Genomic DNA, 16,462 nt, shown 5'->3' with positions numbered 1-16,462 from the left:
AATTTATTCCTCAATGTCTATATATCTTTTTTTTTCCCCTCTAGTCTGGTTCTTCTTTAAGCACATTTAGTCCAATCTTACTTGTTTTCTCTATCCTTGTATTCCTTTTGATACTTGGTCATTTATTTACCTTGATTAAACTTTTATCCAAAAATTATTAAAATCAATATCAATGCCATTTCCCATTTGCATTACTCATGTTCATTATCAGAAATTTATTCACATAGGTCAATACTTAAGTGTTTTAAGAACATGGCATATCTTTTGTATGTGTATGATTTCTTTCTTGTTTTGATTCTTTTAGATTCATACTAATTCTTTTCTCTGCCTTTTTCTTTACCTCTGCTGGTGGTTTAGAAAAAAATGATTCAAACATGCTGCATTTCCTTTTATGTTAAAATAAAATGAATTTATTGGGGTACATCTTTGATTGATTTTCAATAGTGAATTTTGTGGAAACACAAGAATAAGAACTATGAAGGATCAGAGGACATGAATTAATTATGACTTTCATCATTGGAGGAAAATTTCAAATTAAAAATATGACAGATACATTTGAGTAGTAATTATTTAGTCCTGGTTCTCTTATTGCCATTTACTACTAATTTTTGTATGGGAGGAAATAGAGGTGTGAAGTTTTTCTGTAGTTGACAAGTTTATAGCCTTTCTGATTCTTAAAGAATTCAAATAAAAATCACAATATTTGGAAATTAAAGGGTAGAATTACTTACTGGAATTAGAGCTGCAGTTAGTAAGTAATAGGTTAAAGTAATTAACCATCTTATTTTACAGTTAAAAATCTAACAAAGACTGGATTAGAAAGAAGTAATGGGGTAGGATAGGAGAAGTGATTTGTGAATATTTACACAGATAGCAAGTAGGTGACCTAAAATTTGGACTATTCTTCTGACACCAAAATAAGTGTTTATCAAACTTCAAAATCCATTCCAATGTTTTCTTTTTTCTAAATCAATTAATGAAAAGTAGCAGGTTCTAGTAAATAGAAAGATGCTTTGAAATGTAGGATGACATTAAATCAAAACTCATCTTTTGATATATGATTGCTGAGGAACTCTGGATAAGGCAATTATCTCTAAGCTTTCCAGGCATCTTTCTCATTCTATTCATAAGAAAGATGCTACTAGGTAAGAAGGGTCTGCTTGTTGGATATCTGACTCTTTTAATAATAACACAGGCTCTATCTCTGTGATTATTCTTATCTCATTTAGTTGAACATTCCTCATATACTATTTCCTCATTTTCAGGATCTCCATTTCCATGCATCATTATGATCTTATTAATTAAAGGATCTCCTACAATGATACAAATGGCTTTTTGGAGTCAAAATACTCTATTGGCTCAATTATCTAATCATTTAAAAAGTGCTCTTCAATAGTTCACGTTACAACCTGTTGATGTCTGTCCATCCTATGTAATTTTCTTCCAAATATTCTGAAAAGTTCACCAATTTTGCTAGAATCTTTATGTAGTTTCTCTTGGCATTTTTGGAGTACCAGTGGAGAAGTCTAGCCAACCATCCTCCTTTTTTGATATGTGATCAGCTCAGCTTCTTTTTCTGTCACGCAATTCTTTCTGGACTTTTTTTTTTACTTCTATTATTTAGAATTTTTCATTGTTTAAATTTTGCTGTAAGCTCATGCCCACAATGTATAAAAGTTATCCAGACACATATTAAGTTTTTGGTTGTTGTTCAGTCATTTCAATTATATTAAATTCTTTGTGAACCCATTAGGATATTCTTTACAAAGAAACAAAGTGGTTTCTTATTTCCTTCTCAAGTCCATTTTGCAGATGAGGAAGCTAAGAGACACAAAGTTAAATAACTTGCCTACAGCCAAACATCTAGTAAGTCCTGACTCCAGGCTTGGCACTCTATCTACTGTACCACCTAGCTATTCTTTGGAAGACATAGAGAGTATTGTTCTTACTGTTTGCTTTGTAATCAACAAACAGTAAGAAAAGTGGATTGCGTATTGAAAGATATAGGAAATATAAAAATCCATTGTTCTTCCTGTTTGTTTTATAAGCAATGATCAGTAAAAGCATAGAGTTCTATGTTGGAAGATACAAGGAATATATAAATCGATTCTTACTATTTGTTTGGTTACAAAAAAAAAAATCTTTATTTTTTAGAGCAAAACACTTTGCAGTCTCTTTCACAAAAAATATATATCCCATCCATACATCAAAAATCTTTTAAGATTCAATGACCAATATAAAAACAGAAATAGACCTTTGCTATTGTTCTGTGAAAATGGTAGTTAATGATTGCTTGGAGATCATTATTATTGTTCATGTTTGTCATATTTATGATAGGAAATGGTACCGATTCCCTTAGGATTGTTCTCTTCTTTCACCATTCATTTCAAAATGAAAACTCAGCTTGACTATTCAGATAATTGTTAACTTTTTTTTTTGACTTTTTATCATTAAAAAAGTACAAGCATGACATTTATTAAAATCTGATAAACAACTGAGACTAGTTGAGAATATAATGTACAAGTACTATTTTTGAAGCTCTTCCTTTAAAATGACCTAAAAGTTAAGATCTCAAAATTTATTTTCTTCAAGGAGAATTCTTTGAAAAGCAATAGTACTTTAGAAATAATATTAAGATTACATAATTTCACTTTATTAAAAAATCACAGAGGATGTCTCAAAGATATGTGCATATACATTGCTATTTTTTCAAATAAAACAAAGAATTTGATTATTGGTCTAGACCTATTATATAAGTAATGTAGACAGTTCCCTTATTTAAAACCAAAAAGAATAATGTAATGTAATAATAATGATGTAAGTGGTATTCCTTTTACCAATGCAAATCAACATGCTGTCTGTATGGTCCAGAGAAGAAAATGATTTGCATGAAGTCAGGTATCAGGTATCAATTATTTGTTAAAAGAAGCTCATTCTCCACTACTCCACATTGCCTTCACAGGAACACATATTGATGTATTTGTACAAGTTTCCTTTTCTTCCTATTGACTTTCGATAAATTTTGGAAACATCTGAGGACAAATCAGGCTTATAAAATTTAGAAGGGCAAGAAGCTTCAGCATTCTAGTCTGTCCTTCATTTATTTATACAGTAGGAAACTGAGAACCAGGAAGAAAATTGACTTACAGTGTCAAAAAAGGGGAAGCATTTAACCGTTATCCTTTGTCAACAAAGTTAGCATTCTTTATATTGTTTTTTACTACACATCTCTAGAAACATGAGCTAATAGTGTTCTTGGGTACCAGCTAGGAAGCATAATGAATCAAGCATTGAATTGAATATATGGATGATAATTTCAAATCTTGTCTCAAATAATTATTAATTGTATGTCCTTGAAAATGTCACAAACTCTCTCAACTTCCTCATCTAGAAAATAGGAATAATTACACTTAACTCATGGAGATGCAGAAATATCCTCATCATTGCTATCACCATCATCATCATCACCATTATTATTATTACTATACTTTACAATAAATAAAAATAATTGACAGTTTTTCATATCCAAATATTTTTCTTGTTTCTAGACAACAGAACTGCCCATCATCTTTTTCTTTTTCCTTTGTAACCCAATAATAAACACAAATCTTCATAGTTACAACATTACTGTCCTACTCTTCCCATAATCCAAAGTAATCAACAGAAAAGGCACATGCACAGGTAAATCTTTCCAGAGGAATACAAAATTGAAGAAAGGAAATAATAACAAGATATTTGACCCCATCCTTAAAATTTAAGAATAGTGTGAGTTTGTTGAGGACTAACTTTTGCTGAACTTTATTCTTCTTCCTTTCATATCCTTGGGAGCAAAAATTAAAATTAAAAAGAAAGAACTGAAGTATGTGTAGAAGGCTATTTGGAGATGGAAAAATCGGTATTATTTTCAAAGACCACTAATGCATGAATATTGGCCTAGATGTCAGGTGGAATAGTAATTCAAGCAGATAATATTTAAAGGGCAGATTATTTATAAAAGCTATAAGAATTTTATTTGAATCTTTTGATATTTATGGTATTGACCAGTAGCACTCTGTGCATCTTAAAATTCACACTTCTAAATAAAATTCTAATGAAAGACATCATTACTTATTTCACTGAATTACTGTATTTCACATTAATTTAGGTTACAGGATTAGACAGTATCTTTAAAGCAAGAGTTATAGTTTAAACAATAAAAGTTAAATCTGTTAGAACTTGATCTTTCTTGATCATAAAACAGTATGATTCTAATGAAAAAGGAATAGAGTTCAACAAAGGTTCTTCAAAGCCTAATGAAGTTTCTGGATAATCGCTATTTTTGAGGCCTTAATGCTACAGCACACATACCAAGCAGCAAATAGCTTTCATAAAGCCAATCTTTTACACTAATACCATTTTCTTGGTCTGGAATAGCTTGAGGGAAAAACTTTATCTATTAATGAAGTTCCTCGCCAAAGACATTCAATGCTGGCTTTTCTGAAAAATACCAAGGCAAAAATTCACTTTTTATTGGTGATGACAACATACTTTATAGACTATAAGTTTATCTCATAAAATGATATAACTCAATGGATAATTAATAAGGAGTGCATGAATTCATGAATGGACGGATAAATGTATTATACTCTATCTAGGATGAAGGATCAAATAATCTCTTCTTTCGAAGTTTGATGTAGATGCCACTTTGTTATATGCCTTTCCTAATTTCCCTTACAAGTGATGCCTCTTGTCCTCACTACCCAAAGTCCTTATTTATTTGCATGTAAATTTGTTTCATTGTTTTGGTTAGTTTTATAATTCTAAAATCTATCAAAGGTCTTAACACATTATAGGTACTTAAAAAATAACAAACCTTTTTAATTTTCTGAATGAAAAGAAGTGAAATATAAAATAAATTTAGTAAAAGTTGGTGTCTTTCAAAATGTTACTATGGAAATGTAGTTCTTCACTTGAACATTTCTTTTTAAAGTGCAGCAAGTTCTGATTTTGGCATTCTCTATCCTTGTGGCTCAACCATCAGAGGACTATAAAAATTAGAGGTGATGATAGGTCAAGCAATTATGTTTGTAATAAGATTTGGCTTTGCTGCCTTATAATAAGAATGACTTAACAAGGACCTTCGAAAAAGGGGGGAAAAGGCATAATATGGAAATTGTATTCCAATGTGGTCTATAATATTTAAAACATGCTCTAGTGAATCCCAAAGCAAAATATCAAATACAACTAATGCATGGATATAAGGATAGAATTAACCTGTAAAGGAATAGAATGAGGCAGGGCTAAACCAAGCTTTCAGTACATTAGACAGCAGTTAGAATAGAGAAAGAAAGTGGTAGCTAGGTAATGTAGTGGATAGAGCACCAGTCCTGAAGTTGGGATCACCTGAGTTCAAATCTGGCCACCTAACACTTCCTAGCTGTATGATCCTGGGCAAGTCACTTTACCCTAATTGTCTCAGGAAAAAAAAAAAAAGAATAGAAAAGAAAAGAAAGAAAGATAGCAATGAAATGGCCCAGAAATGAGTAAGAATTATAGATGTTTCCTAAAATGGAGTCAATAATAAAATTTATAACTTTTGGTTTCTTCTCATATATGTATAAACTATTATTAATAAACAAGGTGAATATGAGATCCTAATTAAATGAGAAAAAATTATTTTCATCGATATCACTTACACCTGATCTGTTGAAACCTCATTACTTGAATGTCTCTGGAAGAGTATAAACTTAGGTAAAAGAAAACAAATACATTTGGGAGGTGTAGTTAATCTGGCTTTTTTAATATAGTTTTATTTATTTCATTAACTATTTCCCCTTACATTTAAAAAAATAAAAATATTTCTTTAAAAAAATTAAGTTCCACAAGCTGATTTTAAAAAGACCTAAAAAGATTTACATGATATAATGTTTAATGAAACAAGCAGAACCCGGAATACATTGTACACAATAACAGCAAGATTGTGCAATGATCAACTCTAAAAGACTTGGTTCTTCCCAGTGGTTCAGTGATTCAAAACAATCCCAATAAATTTTAGAGAGAAAGTACCATCTACATCCAGAAAGTGAACTATGGAGACTGAATGTAAATCAACACATGTGTATATTTATTTCCAAATTCCAAATATTTTCTCACCTTTTCCACCTCTAGGAAAGCATGATAATATTAATTATGCATGTAGTCACCAAAAACATATTTCTGTATTAGCCTGTTGAAAAAAAAACTAAATAGGTACATATAAAAATAAAGAAAGATTAACTAGTATGTTTCAATCTGCACTTAAGACTGTTTTGGATAATTATCTTGATCAGAACAGGTAAGTTTTTCAGGGTATGATTATCCTTATGATTATATAATATTATCTTATGTCTTATTTTATTTTGCATAAGTTCATGTAAGACTTCTTAAGTTTTTTTTTTTTTTTTTTCTGGAAACATTCCGATCCTCATTTAAAAAAAAAAATAACACCATAGTATTCTGTCACAATCACAAATCAAAACTTAAACTAGCATTTCTGCAATTGATAGGATACTCTTTCAATGTTCAATTCTTTGCCACCACAAAAAGAACTGGTAAAAATATTTTTGTATAATAAATCTATTATTTTTTTTTGTTCTCTGAGATACAGATTTACTAGTATTATTGAGGAGTCAAAGGATATATAGTATTTTCCATCCCTTTGGACCCGCTTCCAAATTGTTCTCCGGAATGATTGCACCAGTTCACCATTAATCAACAGCACATTAGTGTCCCAATCTTTTGACATTCCCTCTAGCATTTGTCATTCTTTCTGTCATGTTAATTAATTTGAGGGGTAGTAGGGTAATCTTCAGAGTTATTTCAGTTTTCATTTCTGTAATCAATAGATATTTAGAACAGTTTTTCATGTAGCTATTGAGGTTAGTTTTATAAAATCAAGAGTCAATCTGATGTGAGGTTATCAAAAGACCCAAGGTATGAGTGGGTAAGAATGATGGAATACATAAGAGTAATGATTCAAAGAATTAGAAGCAGGAAATAAAACTGTAGAGTATTATACAAAGATCATGGTCACAAATAAGAGGAAAAATATGAAAAGTATCACAAACATGGCACGCATATAAAGTTTGATAGTAATGGGAGACTTCTAATGACCAACATCTATTGGAACTCTCATTGTCAAAATATATTTTCTTGGTAATAATTTCAACTTTCATAACTTGAAGAAATGAACTAGAGAAACTGCTTCTGTGAATCAGGTTGTCACCAACACTGAACCTTATTGGTAAAATAGAAAGAAAATATAAACATTCAGTAGAGTCACCATTTGAGCATGAAATATGTGATGTAGAAAGAGGACACTGAAAATAGTTTCATATGGATCCTGGATTTGAGGAATAGTATATGTAATGGATTCTGAGAAAATAAATCACAGTCTAAGATTTTTACAATGGAACTTCTCAATGTTAAAATCTTAAAGAAACAATTCTAATGAGCATAAATGTCAAATTTTATAAAGAACCTTATGTGAATGCAAAAAAGGATATTCTATCAAAATAAGCAGGACAGAAAGAAGTTCATGTAATAACATGTAAAAAACCATAGCAGAATTGTAAAAGAAAAGTAACAAGGACTAAAAAATTTCAGAACAAGCTGTTCTGGCCCATGGATAATTAAAAAGAAAATTTCCTTAAAATTAGTGTTGCAGTAAAGTAGAATGGCCTTCCTGATGGGGGGAAAGTACTCACCTCACCAGAGATATTCAAACAAAGGCTGAATGGCAATCTGAGAGGTACTGTAGTAGAAATTATTCTTCACGTATGGATTGCATAAAATGGCCCTTGAGATCCTTCCTCATAGAATATTGTTCTTCTGTGAAATTAAAGCATCTGAATGTACTTCATTTTCTATCCAGGAATGTGAGGAAGATTACATAAAGATGTGTATGATATCCTGTATATCTTTATCCCTTTATCCTCCTATGATGATACAAAAAATACTCACTCTTCCCTCCTCCCCTCTATAATGCACAGAGATTCATTATAAGACTAGTCCTGATGTAATATGGTAATGCACATCATTTGAAATACATATAAGACAAAACAATAGAAAGTAACTGGTCAAAGAGGAACTAAAATAATCTCCTCATTGTTACAGTAGGAACTTATTTCACCTTTTTTACATATTGAAGTCACTACTAACTCTACTCCCACTGCCAAGTATATACCACCACAATGCCATTCTACCCTACATAAAATATGATCCTGGATGTGAGAGGAAATGAGTGTGTGTGTGTGTGTGTGTGTGTGTGTATAATGTGTGTGTACAAATTTGAATAAGAACAAGAATGTGATAGACACAGTTGACAAATCTCTTAAATCCCAGGCCTGAAAAAAAAAGGAATAGAACCCACAGAATGGCTTTTCCCCCCACATTTATTTTCCCTGGAGTATAAAAACAAGTATAACTTAAAATATAAATTGAAGAACTGCAGGGACTGTATTTAATTAAGTTGAGGTTGGTAGCTAATATGTTCCCTCTTTTAAAAAAAAAAGTGTAAATATTCAGAGATAATATATTATTCATATAAAAGCTTCTGTACAGAGCAGAATAGAACCTTCAAACCTGTTAACATTACCTCATTTATTTATTAGGCTGTTATATTTCCTTGTCATCTTTTCCCTTCTTCTCCCCCTTCCCCACCCCAAACAAAGAAGCTTGGCTTGAGATAAATGTAGTTTATAGCTGGTTGTTGGAGTAAACAGAAATATCATTTACACATTTCAGCAGTCAAGCATTAAAAGCCCACAATACTACAATAATAAATTACTCACATTAGTATGCCTGGAAAGACTGAAAAATGTATTACAGTGAGGCATTGTTTAGGAATAATAATAATTCCGTGTCCTTTGAAACACAACACTGTTATTATTTACTGCTATTTTTGAGCTGTTATGAATATTTCAGATTCTCTCTTGTCCCCATCCTCCTCTCTCAATACAGGAAAAGTTTGCTAGGTTAGATGATTCAAATAAAACATAAATGAAGAAAACAATGGAGAGATTGATTTCAGGGCTGAATGAAGTCTACACATCTTTCTTTGCTGTCATTTTCATGTTAATTCCTCTCTTTCTGAGACAATTGGCAAAAATGTTTTACCCTGGAGCAAATCCATTACAGATACAAATGAACTTGATCTGCAGTTGCCTTAAACTAAATCTAGTCAGTTCTTTGTGTTGATAAAATTTCTATAACTTTTGGTACTTCATATCATATCTAAGAGACCAGACTTCACTAAGCTTTTGTCAGTAAAGTGCAAACTGTGGCAAATAATGTCAAGTTGTAAAAGTTTCAGATGTTGTCCTGATGAGGGATCATTTCTATCTGCAAACCAGCACATTGAAGCTCATCACTAGCACACTAGCTATTAGTTAATGAATCCCATAGTTATGACCACCCATGAAAGTAAGAAAAGAGGTACTCTTCCCTTACATGATCATGTACCCTCATAAGGTCCTTATTTTCAATAGAACAATGTGAAACTTAGGGAAGTTAAGATAATTAATTTCTGAGGGTCATGAATGTAATGGCTGAAGCAAAATTCATATCCATGTCTTCTGAAATCCAAGTTTAAAGCCTTTCCACTAAGAAAAAACAAATCTTTGGATGTAGTACTACACATGAAACAAATTTCTAATTAATTGGGTAGAAGAAAGATTTATAGATATTACATATTTACAATATGTAAAAAGCAATGAGAAAACACTCTCTACTTAGGAAGATTATACAACATTTATAAAGTTTAGAATAGGAGTTCTTAATCTTTTATCATATCATAAACCCATTGGAAAATTAGTGAAGCATACCCACTCCTCAGAATAGTATTTTAGAAGGATGAAATCAAATACATAGTATTACAAAGGAAACTATATTTAAATATAATTATTAAAGAAAATTAAGCTAATTATTCAGCTCTTAAACAGACACTTAACTGTGTTGCAGAAAAGCCAATTGACTTGTTTAGGGTAAAAAAAAGAGAGAAAACATTGGATTATTTGAATCTTAGATTAATAAAGCAATCAATAAATATTTATTAAATTACTGCTATGTGCCAAACACTGTGCTATTCACAGGACCCATTTCTCTAACTACTATCTATCTATCTTCTCTTAAGATTAACAGAATCATTACATTTTAAACCATAAGTCAGACTTATCTATGGACTGGTACTCTAATGAACACTTCAGGTAAAGGAATGAGAAAAAGCAGAGATTATGTCACAAAACTGTGATGAAATCTTTGATAATAAGAAAATCATCTTTTTAAAAGGTCAGGTTTCCAACAAAGAAAGTTTGGTGAGGGGAATATTAAAATATTACAATAAAAAAATCCTGAAGAGAGCCAAGTCCATCAGAATTGATCATCATATAGTGTTGTTGAAGTATATAATGATCTCGTGGTCCTGCTCATTTCACTCAGCATCAGTTTATATAGGTCTCTCCAGGCCTTTCTGAAATCATCCCACTGGTCATTTCTTACAGAACAATAATATTCCATAACATTCATATACCACAATTTATTCAGTCATTCTCCAACTGATGGGCATCCACTCCCGTTTCTAGCCACCACAAAGAGGGCTGCCACAAACATTCTTGCACATACAGGTCCCTTTACCTTCTTTAACATCTCTTTGGGATATAAGTCGAGTAATAACACTGTTGGATCTCTCCTCTGCTTTCAAAGCAAGGAAGGAGCCCATTATACATAGAATGTCAATGTTTGACAGTATATTATTTAATGTTCTATTGTTTCACACTATGGAGATATTTTAAGTTTTGAAAAGAAGAATGCTGCAACTGTCTAAAGATGTGTTTATTCTGAGAGCATGGACATCCTCCCAACGTTCAATAAAAGTTGTATTTAGGAACAAAAAGTGTCAAGTACCCTTTAAGCAGCTGTGGTCTAACTTGGATTGAGAACATGGATTAGGAATGATTTTAGCTCCACTTTATTGTCACTACCAATATTTTTCTCTAATAATACATTATATGATTCCCAGCCTTTTGCCCTGTAGATAAGATTCCTTCCTTTTGTTCTGCATAGATTTTCTTTCCTTGTTAGTTATTTTTTTTAATATTGTTGGGTATATTCTCCTGTGTGCCTCTCAGAGATTCAATTAATAAACTCTTCCTCATCATTGAAATAAATAGTGGGAATTATAATAATATATTTTCAAATTAAAATGAGCTTCTTAGTGTAGCTCAATGTTTTTAGCTTAATTTTTAGCTCATATCTTAGCATAATTTTCAAATGCTCTTAAAAGTCAATGTGTGAGGTTGTTGAGTAAACCTGAAGTTAAAAAAACATAATAGATCCACAAAAGACTTAATGCAGCATATTCTGGGATTTTTTTCTGGGTACTTTTCAACTCATCATTGTGGGAACTAAATAAATAATCTGCAGTTTCAAATGTATCCTGCATATCATTAAACCAAAATTCTACTCTTTTGATGAAAAATGACTATTCATTTTGAAATTGTAACTCAAAAATACACACTAAAATCAACTTGAATTTTTACTTTAGAAAAATGATTTTAAAAATTGAACTTTGATTTTTTCTAAAATAAAATAAGTAATAATCTCTTGAAAGCCCCCTAAAGTTCTTTAAGCTGTTACCTTGAAGGTCACATAAGAGATGAAAGCCTTTATTTCTTGATGGCTGTTCCTATCCTGAATGCCCAAATGATTCAGGGAAGTAACAACCTACATTTACACTTTTAAGAATATCATTATGTGCATTTGCTCATTTAAAAAAAAGTGTATTATGACTCTTCCAGTTCCAAGTAAGAATAGAGAAGGAACTCTAGGTGGAAAAATTTCATGTGAATAAGTTTTGGGAAAAATATTGAAGAAATTCTACTTCAAGGGGGGAAAAAAAAGAAAATGAAACATTACTTTGAGAATGATGGAGAATTATAGAGCTTACAGACAAGACGCCATTTCTTTTGGATGTTTATACTAAACTTTTGCACTGTAAGTTGCATTGCTCAGAATCTCAAATGAAGGCTCATTTTTGAAGTTGCCAATGGGTAACCATAAAAGTTAGAGGTGTTGAAAACAAAGGATCAAGACAATGAACACTGAATATGTTGAAATAGAAGTTGTATCTATTTATCTTTATTAAAACAGTCCCAAAGTCAATCATTCAGGTAGATGACCTGAACTGAAATTCCTTTTCTTCTTCCTTTATTTGATCAACTAGTTATAAACATCCCCAATGGTAGGTAGTCAGGATTAGCCCAGATTGGAAATGAGACCTTTCCTATTCAAAAAGGGAAAGCTAGGCATTTTGCGGGGAGAAAGAGGAGTTGCTAGTCTATTTCCTCTACCAAGATAACTTCTCTCATCTCCAGACTTCCTTTTAATAATGTTCTTCCATAAATCTAATTTCTACACACACACACACACACACACACACACACACACACAAACACACACACACAAATTTAATTTGGGGATACTATTTACTTTTCCATTTCTAACATAGATAACAAATCATTTAATTGGAGAGATACATGATATCAAAGGCAGGAATTTAATGACTAAGAGAATTTAATTCTCCTTTGCACTTTAAGGGAAAAGCATCTTATAACCTCAGATAAATGGTTTTAATTTGGGGTCCCCATTTTATTTAAAATCCAGTATATACACATCCAGTATTCAACAACTCTGCATACAATACAGACTAAATAAATGTTTGTGAAATTTTAAACCTTAACAAAAACACATTCAATACATATTCTATATATTTATTTTAATGGTCATGTTTTGTCATATAAGAGAATGAGACAATGAATGATTTTCCCTTTTCTTGGACGGGTGGATGTTTATGTTAATGAGTCACTGACTATTAGACATGTTCTATGCATAGTTTAGCTTAATCATTTTTCTTTATTAAAAGGAAGATTCCCTGAGTTCTTAAAAGGAATGTTGTATTCAGAAGAGTCTGTGGTGTCAAATTAAAAGTCTTTTACCCATTTTATTGTTAAATTTTAATATAAGAAGTAATAGTTAAGTGGAAAAAAATTTTAGCTCAGTTAATCTTAGAATCCATTTTCACTGTATATTTGTTTACCCATCTCAAGAATTATGCATAATACTATGGGAGTTCTATGGAATTAAACAAGTTACATTACAGATTTTGAGAGCACAGTGGGAATTCAGAAATGGGCTTTTCTTTTCTTCTTCTTTAGACTTTTGGTGTTATTCTTTCACATTTGAAGACATATATTTATATCTTTGTTTCTCTATATTCTATGTGCATGTGAATATTACTTATGTGTATAAATACATATTTATGTGTATATACATATGCACATGTACACACATATTCACATCCATTTATAATTTAAGTTACCTCTGTCACTTTTTTCCCTTAAAAGTTTCAGTAAATGAAACAAAAAACATGAAATGGGAAATGTGCAACTTTTGCATGTGAGTAAAGCTCAAAACAGTACCCCCTTTTTTTTTTTCAGTTCCTTAACTACTTTTGAAATGCTAAAGTTAAATTTATCTGGCCAGCATTTTCTGTGCAGGAATCTGAATGGTGACTACAGTCACTAGTATTAAAAAAAAACAATAATAATAATAATTCCAATCTTTTATTATAAGGTATCACTAGATTTAGATTCTAAAAATCATTAATTTCATTTTATTATTTCTAAATTACAGTGATTTCTGTTATTCTGTTACTTGCTTTTGGTGTGACACTCTCAGATGCATGGTATTTGATATTTGCCCTGTGGTTTTTTTCTTTAAAAATAGTAATAATCAACTCCCTCTGTCATTTCAACTGAAAGTATAGATCCTCCAACATTTTTGAAGGAAAGACATTATAAATCTTAACTTCTTATTATTCCATCTCTGATCCCTGGAGTGTCTTTTATTACTTTAAAGAGTTTGTTTTCTACACAATGTATTTATATAACCCTATTTCAAAGGAGAAAGAAAAAGAGGTAGTATAATTCATAACTGAAACAATTAGGATCATTTTCTTGATCCTAAAAAAATATCTGCTGTGTGTGTGTGTGTGTGTGTGTGTGTACATGTAGGAAGTTCATAATTCTGCTAACATTGAAAAATCTTCAAAATAACTTTTTAAAATCTTTGTAAACTCTACAGTACAGGAACAGATACAGAATAAACAATTTGACATTTTCCACAAGAGCTCTCTTTACAGTAAAATATATGTTACATTTTCAAGATGCAGCAGATATTTTTCCCCTAAATAGATTCTGAGAAGTATGATAGTTAGGCAGTCACCACACCAAAAACAAATTTAAATTACTGGTTATTTCTTTGATAGTTTATACCCTCTCCTCCTGAGGTAACTATGGGTAGAACTTCATGAGTTCAAACATAACCTTACATTTCTGATTCAGTAATTTTCAATTCTGTCTAACTCATTGTGGCTGCATTTGGGCATGTCTTGATAAAGATACTAGAGTCATTTATTATTTCCTTCTCCAGCTCATTTTCCATAGGAGGGAACTAAGGCAAATAGCGTTAATTGATTTGCCAGAGATCTACCTGCTAATAAACATCTGAGACCAGATTTGAATTTAGGAAGATGAGTGTATCTGACTTCAGACCCAATACTCTATTCATTGTACCACTTGGCTTCCCTTAGTTTACTAGTAAATATACACTTAGCTCTATGGTACCAAAGAAGTCTCTGAATTTCCATAACTCAGTTTGCTAATATATAAAATGGTGATAATGATAATTATACCTTCCTTCCAAAGATATTGTGAGAATAATATGGAGTAACAATTGTTAGGCACTTTGCAAATTAACACAAATTCTAGCTATTATGATTATTTTTGTGCAAAAGTAGAAGCAGCTAACATGACTGAGAACCATATGGAAGACTTTTTTTTGTCTAATGGGTTGACATAGAGAATTCTTTCCATCAGCTTAGCACAGTACCTGCTACATTTTTAGTATTTAATAAATGATTTGTTTGCTTGACTTATTAACTTTAACAGGTGGCTACCTAACTAGTGAAAATTTTCTCTGTACTTTCATCAGAATGTTCTTTGCAAAGTAGGCCCATTCTGTAAACAATGTCATCTGAAAGTTTTTCCAGTATGATAGTTCCTACCAAGGTTAATAGACTGGTGGTCTGAGCAGCAGTAGGGCAGTTTATCAGAGTGGACATTGGTTTTGAAAAAGACCAAACGAGAACCGCCTGCAGATGAATGTTAACACTGTGGCCTGCAAGAAATCATTCAAGCTCACTTATCCTCAATTTCTTAGTCTATAAGATATGGATAATAAAACAAATCTCATAATTTTTGCAAGGTTCAAATGACATAATCCATGTGGGAAACTTTTCCAAGTTAAAATACTTTTAAAATGGGAATATTATTATGACCACTCCCCCACTTCTCTGCTACATTGAAATATTTGAACAGGAATTTATGGAATCCAAACTAGGTTACTTTAAAAAAAATACTCTGAGATATAAGACTCATAGAAAGGGATTTGATTAAAGGATTGAAATTTAATGTATGATAAATTTCACTTATATTGAACAATTAGGTAGACGGTGCCAGGTAATTTGGAGATAGAGTCAAGTATTTAGATTCAAAGCAACTTTGTTTGAATCATGGTTATTCTGCTTAAAATCTAGAAAGTCCCAAACAAGTCATTTTCCCTCTCTAGCCTTACCATAAGATCAAGGCAGTTGAATTTGATGACTTCTAAGGTTCTAAGGAACCTTCTCATTACTAATCCAATAATATTCAAGGAATCTCATTCATCTATATTTTATTTTATTTTTAAATATTTTCTTTTTTTCCTAATTATATGTAAAAACTAGTTTTGGTATTCATTTTTACAAGATTTTGAGTTGCAAGTTTTTCTCTCTCTCCTCTTCCAAAAATAGTTAAAATTTGATATAGGTTATACATGGAAAAAACTCCTTTGATCTACATTCAGGCTATCAATTATCTGAATGTGAATAACATTTTCCTTCATGAGTCCTTCATACTTGTCTTGAATCATTTGTATTATTGAAAGACCTGAGTCATTCATAATTGATCATCACACAATGTTGCTGAAACTGTGTACAATGTTTTCCTTGTTTTGCTCATTTCACTTTGCATCAGTTCATACTTCCAAGTATTTCTGAAATATGACTATTCATTATTTCTTATTGTACAAAAGTATTCCATTTTTCTCCTCTTTCTTTCATTCAATCCTTCTTTCTTTCCTACTTTGTTCCTTCACTCTCTCCCTCCCCCTTCATTCCTCTCTTCATTCCTTCTTACCTTTCTTTTTTCCTTCTTACCTTTCTTCTTTCCTTCTCTCCTTCTTTCTTTCCTTCCCTCCTTCTTTCTTTCCTTCCCTCCTTCCCTCCTTCCCTCCTTCCTTCCTTCCTTCCTTCCTTCCTTCCTTCCTTCCTTCCTTCCTTCCTTTCTTT

This window comes from Sarcophilus harrisii, chromosome 6 (genome assembly GCF_902635505.1).
Source record: "Sarcophilus harrisii chromosome 6, mSarHar1.11, whole genome shotgun sequence".
NCBI lineage: Eukaryota > Metazoa > Chordata > Mammalia > Dasyuromorphia > Dasyuridae > Sarcophilus > Sarcophilus harrisii.
Note: the sequence above shows the minus strand (reverse complement) of the source record.